Below are 22,312 nucleotides of genomic sequence, written 5' to 3' on the forward strand. Positions count from 1 at the left end.
AGAATTGGCGCAGTGAAATTGCATCACTTCCATGACCCTTTCTTGCGTCAATAAGCCCACCTTGCATACATTATACCTGGCACAGGTATAATGTGGCGCAGGGGTTTACAAAGTAACTCATCTACCTAGATGCGTCACTTTGTAAATATGGCACAAAAAGTGACGCACCGGCGGCGTAAAAGTGACGCACAGCCTCATAAATGAGGCCCTAAGTGTCAGTCCTTCAAATAGACCACCTATCTCTAACAAAAAAAAAGGAGGGGGGAATGAGTGAGCGAGAGAGAGAGAGAGAGAGAGAGAGAGAGAGGGGGGGGGAGATAGCAGAACAAGAAGAGTAACTGCTAGAGTGGAGGGTAGTTCAACTAGACAGAGGAACCACAGATTAGAGAGTATAGTCATGGAGATAATTAAGAGGAAGGGAGAGAGAAGTTACAGTCAAGTACAGAGGGAGAAATAGAGAAAAAGAGAGACAGCAAAGGAGAGCAAAATCTGGAGAGTAGTACCATGGAGGGAAATAGAGACATTGAAGGGTGTGTGTGTGCTTGTGTGAGAGAGATATGGTGTGTGAGAGAGAGATTCACACACACATACACAGAGGACTACAAATATGGAAGAGAATAAGATACGCAACAGAAGTAGTCCAGGAGTGTGGGAGGGACACAACAGAGCATAGAGCAGCTGGGAAAGAGCGAGAGAAAGAAAAAGAGGCTGAGAAGGTGAGAGAGTTAAGAAAAAAAGAGACTATCTTCATCAAGGATCAAGAGTAGCTACTATTACAAAGGCTTTTGGCCCCATTATGAGTCTGGTAGATGGGTATCCAGCAAGGAATACTGCTCTGACACACTGCCTCGCAGCTCTTCTTAGACCCAACACTGACTTATCACATGCCTAAGTAGGTGACACATCTCAGCGCATTTGTACCAAGAGTCAGGCATAACCATATGCAAAGGAACTAGAAATGTACATATGTATTCCCCATTCTGAGGTTAAGAACACATGATGCTCACAGTCAGTTAAGGAGATATAGGCAAGAACTGGAAAGTTAAGCCTCAATATCTAATCAATATAAATCCGACCATCTGTTAATGGGGCTGTTTAGCATGACATAAAGATTGTCAGAAATGAGGGAATTTCCGGGAGACCATATGAAGGAGAGAGAGAGAGAGGGAAGACACATTATGGGACAGTCAAAGACATATAGCAGGAAAATGAAAATGTGAATTTAAGGGGTATACATATGATTAATACAGTGGTTTCAGGGCCCAGGGTGAGGGGGTCCCCTTTTCCCCTCAAGTATGGTTGGGTTTTCTTTTCTTACTCAAATATGGTACATGCCACCTCATGTTCATTTCTATGACAGTATTATGGCCAAAACTTCAATCGCTAGGCCACAGAGAGAAGGAAAGGGATGTGGGACAATGGGGAGGCAAACTGCCCATTGAGACAGAAGGGGACCATCTTAAATGAAGTTTGTTAAAAGGAAGTGTGCTAGGCAATTCTCTCTCAGATGTTTGATTTAGGCATGAGAGCTCTGGGCGCTTCACCAAGAGCGTTATTCCTGCTCTGCTGCTTCATTTAAAATATGCATTCTAACGATACCAATCAAATTACCATAAATGTAGTCTAAGAAACAGGAAGATTCCCTGCCCCATATCTTTGATTTATAGGGAAAAAAGATACATTTATGAGGCGGTGAGCTTATTCCGAGGTTCTTTGAGAAAAGACGGCAATTCAGTCGGAGTACATATGCTTCTGGACCAAAGACACTTGTGACCCTTCACCCTCCGCTCCCACTCACAGATCTGAAGCTACTTTGCATCAAGGAGGCATTTCATGGGTGATACTTTGGTGTTCCTAGACTCTGGTCATGGTTTTTGATGCAGGGCTCTATCTACTGAAAAGCTAGAAAGGACATTGGGCCACAAATGTACATTTCCTCTAAGCAGGTGTAAAGTTTGAGAAATGTTTTGTTTCCTTTTCCAACTTTGCATGTATGCTGCACTGTACAGTACACATAGCAAGTGGTAAGAGAATTAGGGGGATATTCACAAGAACGTTGTCAAACGTTGCAAATTTAGCTTAACGCAACTTTGCATATCGCAGTCTATCATGACAAAATAACACGGTTTTAATATTCTATTCCCAACCAAGCGGCACCATGTAATAGCAGGATAACCCGCCAAATGACACATAAAAATCAACGCGAGGCTGAGAAAATGCGAAACACGATCACCCAAAAAGATGTGATGCCCCGAATTGTGATACAAAAATCAGCGACAACCAGTGACAGACCTGCAATTCCCATGCGTCATGCAGGAAAATGCTCTATAAAAGCAACAAAAAACACACCAAAGCAAACTGCGTATCATCATGTATGCACCCGGACAGAGTGCAGAGGACAACCCAAACCCCAAAAGCCCCATGGAGAACCAGCAAGGAACCCTGGGTTTCGGGAAGGGCAAGGAGAAGAGGAAGAGGAAGATGGGGTTCAGTCCGCAGGAAGACCAGATCATCGTCACAGAGGTGATAGAACACTACCAACAACTGTTCATCACCTCCACTGCGTCATTGGCAACACAAACGGAAATATGGCAGTCCATTGTCAAAAACATGAATGCAGTCGGAGTGTCGAGGAGGTCAATGTAGGAGGTCAAGAGGCGCTGGCATGATGTGCAAAGCCAGACCAAACAGAAACTCACCGACAACAGGAAGGCAGCAAAGGCGACTGGAGGTGGAAGTCTTGCGCCCCAGGAGGAGCTGGATGAGCTGGAGGAAATGGTGGCCACAGTCATCAGTGTGGAGACGGTGCAAGGATTTGGGGGTCTGGACACAGCTCGATATGACCTGACCCAACAGCAACAGGGTGAGTAACGACTAGAGACTGGGGGGACAGGGGAGATGGGCACAATGGCACACATGCACAATCATGTGTAGCACACTGCACACGCACAATTATAGTGGAACATGTCCCTGATACCCTTGGCACACTGCAGCATACATAGACACACCAAGTAGAACCCTGTCCACAATGTACACAAATGGGCCCCCTCCATATCACCAATGCCACAACCTACTAATGCACATGTGCAGAATCTAAGAAAGCACAGCTCTGTGAGCCACACTGACAATGCAAGTGACACTGCTTGACCAATAGCATGGCTGCAGTCAAAATATTTGACGTGGTGCACGATTCGACATTGAGGTGGCCCAGTGTGGATCACATCCATGTGAGAAGGAATGCAGTGATGTGTTAAGGGCATTAGGTAACAAATAATATTTTGTTGAAATAAATTGAAAAGGATTTATGAAATGTGTTTTATTAATGCATTATGATAGGGATAAAGATATGATGTATTTATATGAATTAATATGTAAATAAAAAGTGAGGATTTATTTAAAGAAATAATAATATAGAAAAATGGTGAGATATATCGTAAATATATCTTGAAGATAAGCATTAATTGAAGAAACACGTTGCATGCGAGATCTTCCTTGTCTTTGGATAGTCTCTATACACTTCTAAACCTGAAAAATATATGTTTGGGTCCCCTAACTTATATATATATGGCTACGATTAGACCTACTAGTAAATAAACAAATCAAAGGAGTTGCCTATAAAATTAATTTTAAACTGTACTCGTCAGAAAATACCCTACATTTTCAGACTAGTTAGGCGAGGGCAGTGTAGCTACAGCTACAATCCCTAGCAATACCCATTATGAAAAATAACTGTATATGGGAGACCCACTTACTCTATTGCACATTTAAAAGAGATCGATAACTGAACAGGTATGCTGTCACATATTTCCTGATATAGCATGCCTCCAGTGGCTGCATAACTATTCCAGATTTTAATGTAAGATTCTTACTAAGGGTCTGATTTAAATTTCAGCGGACGGGTTACTCTGTCACAACGGTGACAGATATCCAGTCTGCCGAAATATAAATCCCACCGGATATTATGGAATTTAGATAACCCATCCGCCGTAATCTAATTCAGGCCGTCAGGCCCAAAATGTAACCCACAGCGAATGGCACCATACTCAAAGGTTTAAATATAGCTGCACATCAGTCATGCAGATTCAGGTAACCAGAGGGCCTGCCATTACTGGTTTCTTGATGAAACAATGCTTGAGGAGGCATCTGCCTCAGTGTTAATGGAACACACCTCTGGAAGTATTTTTCAACAGTTCTTATAAATTAAGGGAAAATGGGACTTGTGCTAAAAGACTAGTCCCAGACAGTGGTTGTAAATTGCACACCAACTTTTTGTAAGCCGTCTTTAATTTTGCGAAGCAACCTATGTATTAAGGGAAACATCATTTACTACGAAGGCATCACCACGCATAACGTTTACCACGCTACACTTACCACGTAAATGTTTTTTCAACGCGGGTGCCTTCCACGACCGTCTTTACCACTCAAGTACGTTCTGCGTGGGTTGGGGGGAGACGTGATATTCCTTCCAGTCGTTCTGCGTGGGCTTGGGGGGTTGGGGGGGCTCGGGGGGGCTGGGGGGTCTCCCCCCCAAAAATAACAAAAAATATGGAGCGGTTTACTTAAATAAAAAAAAACGCTCTTTATTTTTTTTGAAGTAAAAGGAAAGAGCCTCCCCCAAAGACGTGTCGTGTACGTAAAAATAGTAGTCCTTTTTTAATTTTGGTAGACGTGTTTTGATGCTTGTTTTCATGGTGGATGGAAGTAAGGGCTGCTGGTGAAAGACGTGCAGTTGTCAGGTAAGACGCGTGGTATAATCCTTCGTTGTAAATTCCAGCGTGGTAAAGCCACTTGCGATGTAAAATTCGCGTGGTAAAGCCATGCGTGGTAATTGAAAGCGTGGTATAATCATATATTCATGTATTAATAGGTCATATTACAAAATGTCTAGTCCTAAGGGGTTGCAGAACAACCTGCTTAATGAGTATTAATTAGACTGGACACTATTTACAACACACTGTGAATGACTACAAACACAGGGATGGTTTCCTGCAGAGAACATCCGACCTTCATTCCTGCATGTGCACTCCCAAACACGAAACATGTTTTTAAAAAAAAACTAAAGCAGTTTGTGCTCTTTCACGGGACCGATGCTTTAAAAAAATATCATTGCCACAAGTTAATGGTCATCTGGACAATTTCATGCTTCCCCGCATCACCTGACATGATTCCCCAAGCCACCGGACATGATTCCCAAAGGGTAAGTTGTCAAATGTGGCCAGCTTCCCCTTTTCAAATCTATTGCCACCTCCTTTTAGGAGCCGGTGACTATTCAGTGGGTTATGATTGCAAATACAATTGAAAACAATTGATACATCTCAGGCTGAATACCAACTGGAATGGGACATACCTTTCACCATTGCTAACTTAGTAAAATAATAAGTGAAATGGTCCAAATGCTTTCTCACAAATCTGCAGACAGTGCAACTGAATGTCAGGCTGTCTAATCATGAATTCCACCTCATGTCTCATTTATCTACCACCATACACTCTTTGCCTTTTTAGTTCTCTCTTCTAAGTTCTTTTTCATGCCTTCTTTCTCACTTTGTCACTGTTTTCCGATATTGCCATTCCTCTGGTTTTCCCCATTTTCCGTGTTTTTCTCCCTTTTATGCTTTTTTCTCTCTTCCACTGGCTCAAATTAGCCACTGCCTTTCATGACCCTTCCTAATCGTGATTTGGAATGAATGGCAAGCACCTTTGGGGATTCAGAGAGCCTTTTCGAAATTACAAAAGGTGCCTAGTAAATATTAAAATGTCATTTTGCTATCACAAACAGTGACTTGTGAAATACAAGTCTTGCAACTGCAAAATGCTTTAGTACATCAGGCCCATTATGGTTTTAGAAGAGCCCTCAAGAAATGTTAGGCTATGCTATGATATGTTATGTGAATTTATTAAGCACCCGTTCACTGGATCTTCTTGGCGCTAAGAGAAATAATCGAAATAGGAGTGAACAGAGGAGAGAATGTGAATTAAGGTTCTACACATTTTCTGCATGGTCACCCCAGATGTATCAGTATTTTCTGAACCCTATTTTTGCTGGCTTTAGAACTCTGTGTACTTTAGCCTTGACAACCTAGAGTAAAGTATCTGTGCTCCCTCTTTAAACATGGTTCAATTGGCTTATGCCTCACTGGCACATTTAAATTGCCATTATGTCCCTAGTATAAGGTGTAGAAAGTGCATCCAGGACCTGGAAGTTAAATGCCACTTCTGAACTGCAGCACCTATTATACCAATCACTACAGAGGCAGTGCAAATATGGCTGCAGGCCTACCCTATGTAGACTGACGTCTGCAGAGTAAATCCTGCAGTGCAACCTGTCAAAATATCTCTTGTAAAGATTTCACTTTTCAATATTAAGTCACCACAATGTAGTCTTCTATCCCACAAGGTTGTTTGTATAGTACTTAGAAGTAAGGCACGTAGATAATTAATATTGCCATGTCCCTTCAACTTCAAGGCCGGAAAAGGTATTTTTACTGTGGCACATTATAAATAGATATTAAGGAAAATAAACTTTTAAAAAGTTACCTTTTCCATGCCTGGAGTTAATGGGAATCCACATTAACTCTCCAGCAACTCCCAGCCTGTGCTCAGTCCAGAAAGAGGTGTAAAAGAAGTTGCAGATTCCTCCCAGGAGCACACATTAGACTGACCTGAATTAGCAGAGATGAGTCCTCTGAGCTCAATAGAATATGTAGGGTCAGAGCTCTGGATAATCTGTTGGCACCACTGTGTCAAATCCTACCAAAAAGGTCTATTGAGCCAAATGTAGCACTTTGGCACACTTGAAAGAGAGACAACAAGATGCCAGGACAATTCTAGTGTATCTGCTGCCTGGTTCCGGAAGGGCCCTGCTTGTGTCCTACCAGACTTCTGTCTCTAGGTTTGTTGTGGATACACTGCCCACTTCCAACTGCATTTTAGTGCGGGATGTGCGAAGACACTAGTGATTACTATGATTGTTGCAATTTGCTCATGTATTCATTTGTAATACTATGCATTTTTTTTAGCACTTATCAGTTTTCATTTCGGTAATTGTTGATTGCCATTACCCTGTCCTAAAACTCCCACTCTGCATGCATTATCACAGATTTCATGGTACACAGTGTGTACACCAGTATTGCTTGCATCAACATTCACTGCCAAATCACTTTTGCGTAAAAACATGGTGCCTTGCTACCGGTTATGCTGCTTTGTTTTGCAAATACCCATTTAGTGTCATGTATATAGAGCAGTAGAATCAATTTCAAAAGGCTCCAGGACTAGAAACAATGCAAAATGATTATTACGTTTTGGCAATGGAGGTCCAAGGTCTGCTTTGAAATCATTGAGCGGGAAATGCGGGTATAATGACATCAGCAGAATTTGAAAAGTGATTATATGTTGATAGCTAGAAGATGCCAACTAAGCAGTGAGCAAATATTGTGGCACTTTTGTGTGAGCCATCCTGCCTTTAGGGCCTGAATATATGTTTGGCGAATTACAATGTTCCCAATGGGCCAGCGGCAGTCTTTTCTACGCCGGTGAATGTTTTTTTATATTTGTCAATGCATGTGTGTATATTTTGACTGCACAAGTGGCACAAGTGTTGGATGTACACATATGCATGACACGTGAACAAAAAATACCTATTATCCATTTCTGGAGTCTGGACCATATGTGCCTAGTCAAGTCAATGGGTAAATGGTACAAAATGGATTTACCTGGATTTTGGTGTCCACAGGGTTGTTTTCTTCGGGGTCAAGAAGCTGCTGTAAAGAGAGACCTGGAGGAAGGGGTCAGAGACTGAAAGGAAGAAAGGGAGATGGGTGAGTATTCACCACAAATCCTTTGTTTCTGATGACTTATAGATGATGATCCCACCGCCACAGTCGGCTAGTCAAAAAGCCAACTCATACTTTGGACGGCAGAGAAACTTCTCTGTACAGCCCTATGACATCTCCTTTCCCCTGACCAACGCCTTGGTGGCCGGCAAATGGCTGTTAGTGTTGGCGGTGTTCAGGCAGTCTTTCAAACAGCAATTCGACAACAGCGTAATATGGTCGACAGATAGCTTGGTTTGCGGCAGTGAATCCAACGTGACCGCCGTGGTGGGACTGCCAAACTCATAGTAATGCCCTAAGTTATGTCATGTTATTTTTATTTCACAGAACAGGTTTGTTAAACGTTCACTTGCAACTGGGAGAAGGAGGAACAAAACAACATTGCCCAGTCATCAAAAGTGTGTTTAAGAGAATACATGGCTAAGAGTATTTAATCTGGAAGAGCCTCCAACTTTTTCAATTAGACCATGCCTTGAAGTCCCTCCATTTGATCCCTTTGGCAAAGGAACAACTTTCAAAGTCATGTGTACATCCCCATGACGCGCCCTTCTGGGTGAAATGTACCAGGTCTTTTTAGAATTTCAATTCGAGATACCAAACCACAAGACATTGATCGAAGAATTCCACTATGAGCATCCAAGGAATGTGAGATTGAAGAAACTTAGGAGAGATAAAACATCACAAAGTACAATGGTCTGCAAGAACTCTGCTCAATCCTTCAGTAACATAGCACATTATTGGGTATATTCTAAATAGATGAAATACATGGTCTTCAGGCAAGATGCAGAGTAGAAATATTTGTTGGTGAACTCTGCCTCTTGTCAACACTGTGGGACCTGACCCTAGTAACTCTCTTAGATAAGTGGGCACAGCTTACTTTTGGCCTCATTATAATGTGTTGTCTCATAAAATATCGATGCTAAAATTATTGTGTGGACAGAATATCATGTCAAAAGAATTGAGGATCAAAATATCGAAAAGGTAAGTGCAAATAGGTAGTTATAGATTGATTATTCTTAACTCCTCATCTACGTAACTTGAAGATATATATATATATCGTCATGGTACATATATGTGGAATTAAGTAGAGCAAAACTTTGCATGCCCGTAGAAACTTACCTTCACCATATTTTTGTCCTTGATATTCTTGACACGATATTTTGCCCACACAATACATTGTAATCGATATTATGTCTTACAAGGAACTTGGTATTCCCAGAAAGCCATCCTATATAGGCTTGAGTTGAAAGAGCATCACATGCTAAAACTGGTGCTGCTACACCGATTTTCACATATGAACCCAGATTTCTGTACCTCTAAATGAAGACCAAATCCTCTAGTTAAGCCCTGGAGAATTTGTCCCGATTAAATCCCGTTTTGGACAAGTAGGCCTCTTTTGTACCGAAAAAGAAATACTATGCCACTCATTAGTGTGTAAGACATATGTGTCCAATTTATCTTGAATGGCCTGACCCCAAATTTGTTGTGCTCACTAAAGTGGTGCAAAAAGAATTTTGCTCTAATCATCGTCAAAATATGTTTATATGGTCGAGGCCATAAAAGCAAAGCAACCTCATCACAATAAATACACAAATACATATTTCAAGAGGATTGCTATTTGGCCAAAGCCATAAAAACAGACTATATCATAGCAATAAATACACAGGCACAAATTCCAGACAGATTAAAAAGTATAACAAGTCCTAATGTTGAAAGCGACACTTATAAAATGTAACTGAGCTTGACAAATCTCTAGTAAATCTAAACGCTGCTGAAATACTAGTCCTTCCTTATGGCGTGGTAACTTCGGCTTTTGTAAAATAGGTACCAAAAACACTATCTCGGTAGTGGAAGGTCATGCTGCCAAACCCCTGAGGCTAGTCTGGGAAGGCAAATTTAAAATGCAACATGTTTCACCTAAAAAGAGTGAGGTAATAGCACTGGACATGTACTGGTGTGTTTTACATGTCCTAATAGTGAAATACTGTTATTTTCGTTTTTCACTATTGCAAGTACTATCTTTCCCATAGGGTGAAATGGGAATTGCCTTGAAATATCTTTTAAGTGTAATTTCCCATTGAGAGCAGATCGAGATTAGGAGTTTGTTGTCTCCTGACTAACAATTTAAAATTACATCTTTTGGTGAATGTGGCGACTCGGGGTCGCTATGTACGTCGAGCGAGGCAGGGGGTGGGACTACTGTCCCTTCAAACAGACTGACAGAGACCGGCAGTCGGGGTAACGCAGGTTTTATTGCTTTAAACGTTCTTTTACGGTGTACTGTCTTTCTATAGTACGGTAATGCTGTCTCCGCCTCTTCAGAGAGTCTTTGTAGGCGTTTCTCCGCTGCTGCTCTTCGCACGTCCCGGTGGTTTCTGGGACTGGTGGTCCTGGAGCTCTCCTCCACGATGTCGAGCCGTCCGCCGTGCAGGGGAGAAAAAAGAACAGCGTTTCAGCTGACTGGTTGAGACCAAATCACGGGTAAGGGAGTGAGGGTTCACACGTGCACAACTCCTTCTATGGACTACGGTGGTGGTCGGTGAGGGAGGGGTAGTGCTTTAGGGTGTGAGTGACAAACTACTTTCGTGGTCTAATCCACTTAAAGCCCGCCCAGCCTGGAAGCCGTGCACGTACCTCTGGAAGCCACACTTCCCTCGATGAAGTGTGGCTGGGCGAAGCGCCTTCCTGGTGGCCTCCTGGCTTGTCGGTTTCTCCCTTCAGCTGTCGACTCTCCGTGCTTCTTTCTCTCTCCTCGTCTGGGACAGCCTCCTCGCTTCCTCGCCGTTCTCCTGCTCTTGTCTCTGCCTCTGGCCTCTGATGTTCATTCGTATCCCGGCTCCGCTCCGCTCCTCTGTCTCCCTCGCTCCTCTGCTCCCGGCTCTCCTCCACCTTCTTTCTCGTACTCCTCTCGACTTCGTCCTCTCCTCGCCAACCGTCCGTCTCTCCTTCTTCACCTCCGAGTGTGTAACACACCTGTGCGGAGTCGTGGGCGGCTTTTACCTGCACATAGGGGGCGTGATCAGTGACGTGTTCCCTGTCCAGCTCCGCCCAATTAAAGTAGCAGGACTCTCCAGCCTCCTCGGGGTCCGGGTCGTCTGAGTCTTCCGCGTTCCTCCAGACGTCTGCATGCTGGTCAAAGAGAGGTGAGACAGGTAAGCCTGGCAGCCCCGGTCCCACCCCGTCACAGTGAAGTTGGTTTTCAAATTGTGTGTTTGAAAATGCCACTTTTTGAAAGTAGGCATTTTCTTGCTTAACCATTTTTTACCTGTGCATATCTGTATAATACAACTCAGTTGGGCTCTTGTGCATTCACTCTAAACATTCACACAAAGGCAGCTGAGGTGTGTCTTGCATATCCTGATGGCTGATGGGCCTTCCTGAGCTAGAGAGCTGGGAGACGTTGTCACTGACACCTGAATAGGACCATGCCTGTCTTCACACACAGCTGCCTCCGCCCCCCTGTAGTGTGTCTGGAGCCAGGTCAGGGAATGTAGGGTCCTGTACACTACAAAACTGTACTTTGAAGTTTTCCTACTTAAAAGGCTAAAAGGGGAATGTGTACCGGACCTCTGAGACCCCAACATCAGAACACTTCTGAATTGAGGACATTCTGCAAGAAGAAGAGCTAGATGCTGTAGAAGGGACTGCCACTCTGCCTGTTGCTTTGTTGTGCTGGACTACTGCTTGCTGCTTCTGTCCTTGGAGGGAAAGGACTGGACTTTGCTTTCTGTATCCTGCTTCAAAGATTCTCCAAAGGCTTGTGTATGCTTGCCTCCTGCTAAGAATTTCTCAGGGCTATCAAAGACTTCACTTACTGAGCCTGGGCTTTTCTGCTGAGAGTCCTGACCTGCCAAGTGGTGCCAAATCCAGTTCCTGGGACCTAGGAAGTGTAACCGGGTGATCTTAAGGATAAAATCCTTGAATGAAATCCCAGCACCTGTTTTCACGGCACATCGCTGCAAAAGTTAGGCGTATTGCCACTGCCTCACTGAAGCGTGGTTTCCGCTTGAAGTATCGTCCGCGTTTTTCATGGCAGGACCTGTCTTGCCATTGCAGCGCATCAGAAGAATCATCGCTACATGAGTCCCAAACACTGTGTTACCGACGTCCATGAAACAGCATCTGCCTCATGTCTTTGAAATTGACGCAGTGCCTGCATCGACACTGTCTCATTTATGCAACCCGTCTGGATTTTCAACACATCGTCCCTTCTTGTGACTCATCATCGACACCGCACCGTAGTAAAGAACCAAGGCCATGTGTTCAGTAACTGATGCATCACCTCCCCTACCAGTAAGGAACCAACCCATCACCTTCTCTGCCCAGCAGTAAGGAACCAATGCATCATCCCCCCTGCCAGTAAGGAACCAACGCATCACCTACCGTGTGTAGTAAGGAACAAATGCACCGCTTTCCTTTTCAGGTGGCTCACCTCCATTGCGCCTTCCACCATCTTCAATTTTTGACACATCAAAGATACTTTGTGCCTAAACAAGTCAACCATTGATTTCTATGGACAAAACGTGCTTAACCTTTTAAAAGAGATATTTTGACTTATTTATGTTGAATTTTTGTCAATTTGGTCTTGTTTTATTCAGATAAATATTGGCTATTTTTCTAAACTGGTGTGGACTCGTTTTGTAGTGTTTTCACTGTATTACTGTGTGTGTAAGTGCACATGTTTTAAACATTGCCTCTGAGATAAGCCTGACTGGTGGTGCCAAGCTACCAAGCGGATGAGCAGGGGTTATCTGAGCTGTGAGATTCCCTTACCCTGACTAGAGTGAGGGTCCCTACATGGACAGGATGCAAACCACTACCAACTCGAGACCCCATTTTTAAAAGTATACAACGAAAAGCAACGATTTAAAAAAGAAAACCATTTCAGGAGACACTTTTGCTTGTAAAAGACTATAAAATAAGAATGCAGCCAATAAAACACAAAAACCCCTCTCACAGCCCTGATGGAGTCACAGCCTGTGACATTTGAAAAGATTGTTGATTAAACATGGATTTCATTTTGTCTACAATGAACAGCTTGGCCTGCAGGCCCCTCTTTAATGAAGCTTGCAGAAGCTATTTAGTATTTAGTTGGTGCCTGGAAACTCCTGGATTCTCATCAAGAGGCTTTTGTCTTCATTTTGAAAGACTGAACTGACCTCTTCATTTTCATGTCAACTAACAGATACATAAAATGTCATTGTAATAAAGATTGGAACTCATTTTCAGATTCTCGTTCCATAAAGCTCACAATAGGCTTTATGAACAGAGCAGAAAATGCATCTGCTGAATCATGCTGTTCTGCCAAATGTATCACTCAAGTGCAGGGACATAAAGCTGCCTGTTGTCGTTCTGTTCATTACATGCACAAACCCCAGTGATTATACCTCTAATAATGACATGAAAATTAACCATATTATTCCCAGCACTTTAGTACTGGAAAGGCTTAACGTTTTCTTCCAACTAATATACAGGGGTGATTGACTAAAATAGATGAAAGTAACACGTCAAGTTAGTCGCATAAAGACCAGTTCTTAGTAACACTTATTAGGGTAATTTGCTAAGCATCTCTTCCCAAACAGATTCGACCCGTTACATTCCCAAGGAAGAGTTTGCAATCTATGGGATTTACTATAAACACACCCAGGCCCGTTTTCCTAGCAGTACGATTTGTGTATTTCAAAATGCACAGGTTAACATTTGGGAAATACAGCACTCTTCTAAATTAGCTTTAGAAAAGCCTCAATGTTTTCAATATTTTAAGTAGCAACTCTGCCAGGACATACACGCTGTAGCATAAGAACGCAGATAATAGTAGCAGCTGCCTGGATGGAAACCTCATTTCTGTGAGATTGCACTGGCAACTCCTCCGACAAACATTTAGGTGACATGATAGTGGAAATATAAGAGCAAGGCATAACTTTGCACATCTTGGTACTTTCTACGCTCCCTTTTTTACAACTGTTTTTATTAGCTTTTAAGTACATATGATATAGTTCAACTACACAAAAAGACAAATCTACAAAACACACATTGATCATCTACCACACTGAGTAACATAAGTACATACTTACTTAAGATACAATAATTCTGTAAATTGCGATTCTTAGAGTAAACCATTCAATCTCCCCAGACGTTGAGGTGTTTCTCCATGTGATTTATATACAAAAGCCCTCCTTTACGAGGTTTTGGCGCTGGGCGGCGCCGCAAGGAATCTTGCTGCTCTGCACTGCTTCAAATGAAAGGGGCAGGAATGTGCCGTGTGTATGAGATATATAGCACATTCCTTTCCTTTTACCCTCCGCTGGCACACACTAGGTTGCCATGCACCAAGGCAGGCACCCTTGGGCAATGGTGCAAGGGTGTCTGCGTTGTAGGTGTGATTGTTTTTGTGCAGGATCACCACATCTGCTCGTGATTTATGCCGGTCCAGATGCACTTATTCTAAGCAGAGTAGTCTCCTTGAAGACACTATTCAGTTGCCAATCATTCCCGCAATCCTTTTTGCGCCTAATTTACACTCTGCTAACTCTTCCATTTTCCCGCCCAACCTGCCTAGAAGTGCCCTCCATTTGATATACGTCCCAAGAGGGTCGACAGGTTCAAGTGAAAGAAATACGCAAATGAATTCTCAAAACGCTTGTATTGACATTAAATCATTTTGCTTCTCTAGGAAATTCCACTGTGAGCCACGCAGGCTTTTCCTTGACCCGCCCTCGTCCAAACTATTGCCCTGCCCTTCTGTCTTAGATAATAGTGATATCTACATGGTAAATGTTCCTAAATTAATCCAGACCCGTAAATCCTTTGATGACACAGAATCCCTAACAAGCAAAGTAATCCACTAGATCAGGAGTGTTCAGCATTGCCACTCTGTGATCTAGGATGAGACAGTGAGTGTAAAACATTACCTTCACTCAGGCAGCAACCAGGGCTATCACAGAAAGAAATGGAATCAGCACACATCAATTATAAGTCTTATTTAAAGGTCATAGAACATAAGATGTCCACGATGATTTGTAGAAAATGCTAGGTCCAGATTTTTCTTATAATCTTAAAAAATTGTATAAACATAATATGTCCGTATTCCAATGGCAAAGAAAAATTCTAAGACACGTGGCAAACTTTGTGTATGTACGCTGAGATGATTGCTGCTGGCCACCCTGCCTTTCAATGTTAACGTCTGCATTATCATCAACGTACTAAAATGATTGCCTTGGCACTAGACTTATTTGTGTCTTAGAATTTTTCTTTGCTATTGCAATACGGACATATTACGTTTATACAATTTTGAGCCCTGAAGAAGTCTCTCTTGAGACGAAATGCGTTGGCTAAATTAAATTTTGGATATTGGATTTTAACAGCTGCACATATTTACCAATAAAGATTTTTTTGTTGAGATTCTAAGAAAAATCTGGACCTTGCATTTTCTTCAAATCATCGTGGACATCTGATGTTCTATGAACTTTAAATAGGACTTATAATTGATGTGTGCTAATTCCATTTCTTTCTGTGATTGTTTTTGGGGCATCACCCAAATAGGAAGTGGAGAGGAGTGCACTTCCTGGTTTTCTAGCACCATCATCATACTGTTGAGCCACTTGAAGTGACAGGTGTGGGCTTATTGCCTCAACCCTCTTTGCATGTTTTGTTCTTAGGAACCAGGACTATATTAAAATCCCCTTGTCCAGTGCTGCCATAGCAAATGGCATTCAGTCACTTGGCTTCAGATCTGAGTCTCCACAAGGGTCAGAGATTTAATTCAAACCCGCTCCATCGATTAGTTTACCTCTGGTGGTTGCATTGGGAAGAGAGGATATCCAACCAAAAACCTCACCTATTAGTATAGTGGAGAGCACAATAGAATGACTTTTGCAATCAGCTATCCTATTGCCCCAAAAGTTCCAAATCCCTCGATTTCATTTTTCTGGTGCGAAGGAGCATTACCTGGAGATCCATCTCCAGTTGATCAAGAATCTTTTACCAATGCACCAAAATAAACTTTAGTTCTCTGCTATTCACTCTCCCGTTGGACTTCCCATGCACACAAAAAGTTCTGCTCATTCTCGTTGAACATACTTTTTTTAAATAAAAAAAACATCTTTTTATTAGGTAATATAAAACGAAAAATCGGTCAGTGCACCAGACTAAAGCATAGTCATATATCAGTAGATAGTAAATAAGCATCAGAACAGCAAACCATTTCAGAAATAGTTGCCAGCTGCTGCGCTCCTTCCATTAGCCAGAGCAGCAACAATGTAGCCATTAAGAGGGAAGGTCAGTCATACTCGCAAAGGCCTCCTCTATACTCATTCCAGTTGCCCCAAATTATCTCCCACTTTTTTGGACAGTCCCTGTCCTCATAAACCACCTTCTCAGCCACAATGCGCCAATCCATGTCTTACTTCCAGTCTGTAAGACATCGTGCCATCTCCGCCCCTTACATAATTGAGCAATATTGCGCTTAGCAATCGCACTATCCAGGGTCATCAAGGTTCATTCCATATGATTCAGATCAATTACGTCCCAAATATTGAGCAAGCACCACTTGGCTGAGAGTGGCATCTTACTACCACACAGACTATTCAAACAATATACCACTGACTCCCAATAGCGGCGCACAATGGGACAATCCCAGATTATATGATAGAAGGTACCCAGCTGTCCACATTGACGGCAGCAAGGCGCATATGTTGCTCTACCTATTTTCACCATGGTGGTGCATACAGAGTAGGACCTATGTGCTACATTAAGCTGCACTAAGCGAAACCCAGACCTAATTGCAATGTCTTTCATGGAGGCAAGGGCTTAAGGCCATTCATCATCCTCCAAAAGCCCAAATCTAGTTCACACTGTTCCCATACTTGTTGAAGGGTGTCAGAAGAATTATTAATCAGTTTGTGGTACATGAGTGAAGTCGCCTTGTTGGGCATGTATTGTTCAAGTTGGGTATCCTCCACTGGGGAGGATTTAGGCAGTTCCTCTCCGTGGGGGAGTGCCACTTGGAGGGTGTGCCAGATCTGCTGGTAGCGGAAGGTTTTGATAATCTTGCTGCAAGCCCATGAATTGTACAACATTGGAAAGGACAATAAGATCCCCCTTGTCAAATCCAGGTTGCCTACCCAGGCTACCCAATGCCTCAGAAACCCTCATGGGAAGGCTTTGGTAAATTTCCCCTTCCATCCAAGGGCTGCTAGTGCAGTATGCCAAATGGTAACCATGACCACCATAGGTTCATGGAATGTCAACGGTTGTGGTTTAGTGTAGAGGGCATGCAGGAGTCCTAATTCGTCCATCCTAAATGCTAATTTGTCCGCCGAGAGATGTACCCATTGATTAAGGGTTGTAAGTTGAGTAGTCCAGTAATACTTCTGGATGTTGGGAAGTGCTATCCTTCCATCGTACCACCCCCTTGTGAGTTTGTTCAATGCAATGCGTGCTGGTCCCCCATCCCATAACAGAGTCCTGAGGGCTGACTCTAAGGCCTGAAAGTAGGCGGTGGGATCGGGTGGGGTGTGTTTTGTAGTGCATACAGGAAATGAGTCAGAGCCATCATTTAAATAGCACAGCCCTATCAAGTAAAGACTACTGTAGGCACCTCCAGGGCTGCACACCACTCTTAAGTCTCATCAGGTGCAGTTGCAGGTTTTTGTCACAGAAGAGGGCCGTAACAAAGACCCCAAGGTAGCAGAAGCCATCACAGACTATCTGCGCTTCACAAACCTGGGGCAACTTAGGTGAAGGCCCATACAGAACAGAATCCAGTGATTTAGTCCAATTATTTACATATTCCTAATAGCGACAATAGAGGGTGAATATATACATTTTTCGGTCAAGGGAGAACCGGGAGTCTGCCACATACAACAGGATGTCTTCCGCATAGAGCGAAATTCTGTCTTCCCAGTATTCAGTCCACCGGAGACCACGGATCAGGGGATCCATCCTGATCCTGACGTCCAATGGTTCCAGAACAAGATAGAAGAGGTGTGGGGAAAGCGTGCAGTCTTGTCCGGTGCCTCGCTAAAGGTTAAATACCCAAGAGGAACCCCATTAACTGTAACCTCTGCTAGGGGCTCGCTGTAGCGCAGTCTTTCTCATACTATGAGATTAGGGCTGAAGCCCATCCATATGGAATGTAGATCAGTGGTTTAGTCCAATTAATCACATATTCCTAATAGCGACTTTAGAGGGTGAATATATTATTTTTTCGGTCAAGGGAGTACCGGTATTCTGCCACATACAACAGGATGTCATCCGCATAGAGCGAAACTCTGTCTTCCCAGTATTCAGTCCATCTGGAGACCACGGATCGGGGGATCCGTCCTGATGCAGGGCTCCAAGGGTTCCAGAACAAGATTGAAGAGGAGTGGGGAAAGTGTGCAGTCTTGTCCGGTGCCTCGCTAAAGGTTAAATACCCAGGAGGAACCCCATTAACGGTAACCTTTGCTGGGATCTCGGTGTAGCCCATTCTTTCCCATGCTATGAAATTAGGGCTGAAGCCCAACCTGGTAAATACTTAAAAAAGTAAGAGCCATTCGACTGTGTTGAAAGACTTACAGGCGTCTAACGAGTGGACCAGAGCATTCTGCTGAATTCTACCAGCACGACCAAGCAATCCGTGGAGCTGCCAAATATTAAGTGCAGCACTGTATCCCGGCATAATTCTGGATTGATCCAGATGGATTAGTTTTACAATAACTTGGATCAGTCTAGAGGCCAAGAGTTTGGCCAGCATCTTGATTTCGGCGTTAAGGAGAGAAATCGGCCTGTATGAAGTACAATTGTTCGGTGGTTTGGCATCTTTGGGTATAGTGACTAAGGTGGCTGACCTCAGATCCCTCCGAAGAATCCCCTTCTTACTACTTTCCTTAAACATTCGCAACAAGTCCAGGGCAAGTCTTTGTGCAGTAAGCTTCTAGGATTCTACTTGCAAACAACTGGGGCCTATAGACATGCCTGAATTCAGTTCTTGAATCACCTGGACAATTTCCTCTTTTGTGAAGTCACTCTCCATGAAGTTAGTGTTGTTACTTGTACGGGTGGGGAGTGCCATATCTGCCAGCAGGCTGTGGGAGTCCTCCGCTGTAGCAGTCTGTGTTGGGGAGTAAAGATAGACATAATAGGAGGCAAAGCCTTTGGTAATCCCCCACCCCACCAATCAGTCGCCCAGTTCCTCTCCTCTATGCATATTTTCAAGACTCAGAGGCCTGCCCACTCCTTTCTATCCAACCATGCTATGAGCTTTTCCGCCTTGACACCCACCTAGTAGGCACAATGCAACATCACTCTATGGCGGGCTCCAACACCCTCATCTAGCATGTCTCTATAGTCTTGTTGTTTAAGTTGTAGGGTATGTTTTATATTTGATTGGTCTGGACCAGTTAAGTCAGGCTCCAGGGCTAGTATCTCAAGGTCCCATGCCTCCAACCTGCCCTCCTATCCTTCTTGTGGTCAACTATTAAGGATAGACCTTGACCCTTGATGACCACCTTATAGGCTTCCCACAATGTCTGCGCTGAGTCTACAGAGTGCTCATTCTCTGTGAAGTAGTAATCTGTGGCCTGTGCAAGTCCCTCTCGAATGCGGGTAATTTTGAGATACCAAGAATTGAGGGTTATCTCACGCTACTGTAGGGGAATATCTAGGCCGTAAACAACCCTAAGCGGGGAATGGTCAGAGATACCTCCTGCCAATGTCAGACCTCACAAAATCGGGGGAGGCGATGGGCCTAAGTGAATATAAAATCAATTCAGGAAAGGATACAGTGTTCCCCAGAATGTAAACTGTAGTGTTGAGTCAAGAGGTTAAGTAGGTGGCACATGACCACGAGGCAGAGTGCTGAGAGGAAATTTGCCAAGGGACACCATCCGTTGAGGAGGCCAACAGTCCGCAACATCGATAAGGGTCATATTAAAGTCCCCAACCTCAAGTAATTCTCCTTCAGGGAGAGTAAGCAGTAGGAACGGATGGCCGGAAATGGAAGGTCATGCAGGGGTGGGGCTACATACACACTAATAATGTTCAGGGTAGTTCTCATCCAGGTACCAGTGATGGCTACATACTGACTGTTTGTGTCTACCCATGTATTCTGAACCATGAGAGGCAATGATTTGTGAACTAGTATTCCTACTCCCCAGGAACCCGAAGTGTACCCAACATGTTCAAGCATCTTATACCCCCATCTATCAATTGCCCTACAAGTAGTGCCCACCACAAAATCTGGAGAATGAGGATTGATGTATTGCAGTACAACCCCACGTTTGATTTTGTCACCCAGGCCATTAACATTCCAGGACAGAAGGGGAAGATGCCCCATTCTCACATCAGGTACCATAAGTGTAGATTAATCATGGTCATTGTGAGCCTTCTCACAAACCGACGTGAACCTCTCGAAGAGAGCCTGTTTCGGATGCAACATTAATGCATATGCATTCATTTGGTAATGAAGAAGTGAAAAAATTCCCATCATGTAGTAGAATAAAAAAACTAACGAAGACCTCAACAGAATATTACTACCCTGCCTCCCTGCATGACGAACCTAGAACTGCCCACCCCCCAAACTGTCAGAGTGCTGTCGCTCCAAAACATGAAATAAAACAGAGAGGGTTGTGGTCACTACTAAGATGTCATGCTACCACATCCCAACCAAAAAAGATAAAGGTTACCACAGTAAGTGTCTGTATAGGAAAGATACCAAGTCCCCATAAACCTGGAAGGAATCATTCACGCACACTCAGAAATTGCTCTCTCTGAGCCTTCTATGCAGTTCTGGGGTGGCTTCAGTTCATAGGACTGCTATTCTCCAGTATCATCTTGTGATGCAGTTGATGTCTCATCATTGGTTTAATGCCGCAGGTCGTCTTTCCAACCAATCTCCAACCATACAGCTAGGTCCAGACCTTCGCTGTGGTAGTATAGTACCAGGTCTTCCCATCTGCTACCATTCTCAGTTTTGCAGGGAATATCATGGAGTACTTGATCTCAGAGTGTCTGAGTTCTCTTTTGACTTCAAGAAAAGACCGGTGCACTTTTTGTACTTGAAGGGTAAAAACTGGAAAAAAGGTGACCATGCATCATCACACCGGACTGGTGGTGCACTATGAGTCGTCTGGAGAATGACAACTCTATCACGAAAGTTGAAAATATGGGCTATGATGGGACGTGAGGACATGCCTGGCTGTGGAGGTGTGCCGGAAAATCTGTGGGCGCATTTAACGGAACAATATTTAGACAGACCGCAGGGATGCAGTTGTTTCAGTATGAGATCTTCTATGAATAAATCGACCGCAGGCCCCTCCAGGCATTTCGGCAGCCCTATTATGTGGACATGGTTTCTCCTAGACCTCCCCTGGAAATCCTCAAACTTGGCTTACAGAATTTGGGAGGTTGTTTGTGGCCCCTTCAATGTGACAATGGAGTTCTCAGCTTGCTTGACGTTGTCGCCCATGTTGCAGAGGTCCGCAAGCACAAGCCTGTCAGCTTTCCATGTGACTTCCCGCAACTCCAGGCAGTGCTATGCCCACATGCAATGGGTCTTGCCAATATTGACGTATGGGCCACTCATAGAAAGCAAGAGAGTAGTGTCCCACATGGGGGGCCCTCTGTGACTCAGTGTACAGATGAATGGGAGTCAGGGCAAGGGAGGACAGATGGCCCCACAGGGAGTGCGGTCGGGGTGACTACGTTGTGCAGAGAGACTCTAGTGTGCAGTTAGCTCTCTGTGTGCAAAGCTCAAGTGGCTCCACTCTGGTTGCCCCTATCCACTGTCCTAGATAATAAGGCGGCTGCTGGTATTGCATTGCTCATTGAGAAGAGAGTCAACAGATGGGCCCTGATGAGCAGAATGAGTGGTGCTTATGCAAGGTGGCGCCAATAGGCAGGGCGCCATGTGGCAAGTGATGTTTACTAATTAAAGTTATTGACAGTGGTAGAAATCAGCAGCTCAGTTGTAGGCCCCAATTTATTACTCACTTTAGGCGCATAGCAAAGAATCTCAGCTGGGAGAAGCAGGGCCCCGCAACAGGGTTTCAGTGGCACCACACAGTGGCCAGTAATGGCTGCAGTCAGTAGGGGGGCCACCAGGGCCTGTACACCCCTAAAACATGAGGTAGTCTGTACACTCTCACCTCCTGGTTTTAGAGTGGAGTGCGCCCAGTTCAAGACCCATGCTGAGGGTTCTCCTGGCAATCACAGGGTCTCTAACAGCGCAACACCTCCACAGCCAGTCATGCCTCCTCCACTAAGGAACAGGGCAGAGATGCAGTAGGGGGCGGTCGCAAGGAGGCTGGAGGCAGCTTTAGTTTGTCTGCAAACTGCTTTGCCCAATGTCAGTCTCAGCACAGCAGCAGCATGATGCAGGTCTCTGCTCTCCTTAGCTGTATGGCTTATAGCACTGACATCAGGCGGCAATCACTGTGGCCGACCCCCGCATCTCATCAGGTTCAGCAAACAGGGTCAGGCAGACTTTACTGTTTGACTGTATC

This window comes from Lissotriton helveticus, chromosome 6, assembly GCF_964261635.1.
Source record: "Lissotriton helveticus chromosome 6, aLisHel1.1, whole genome shotgun sequence".
Lineage (NCBI taxonomy): Eukaryota > Metazoa > Chordata > Amphibia > Caudata > Salamandridae > Lissotriton > Lissotriton helveticus.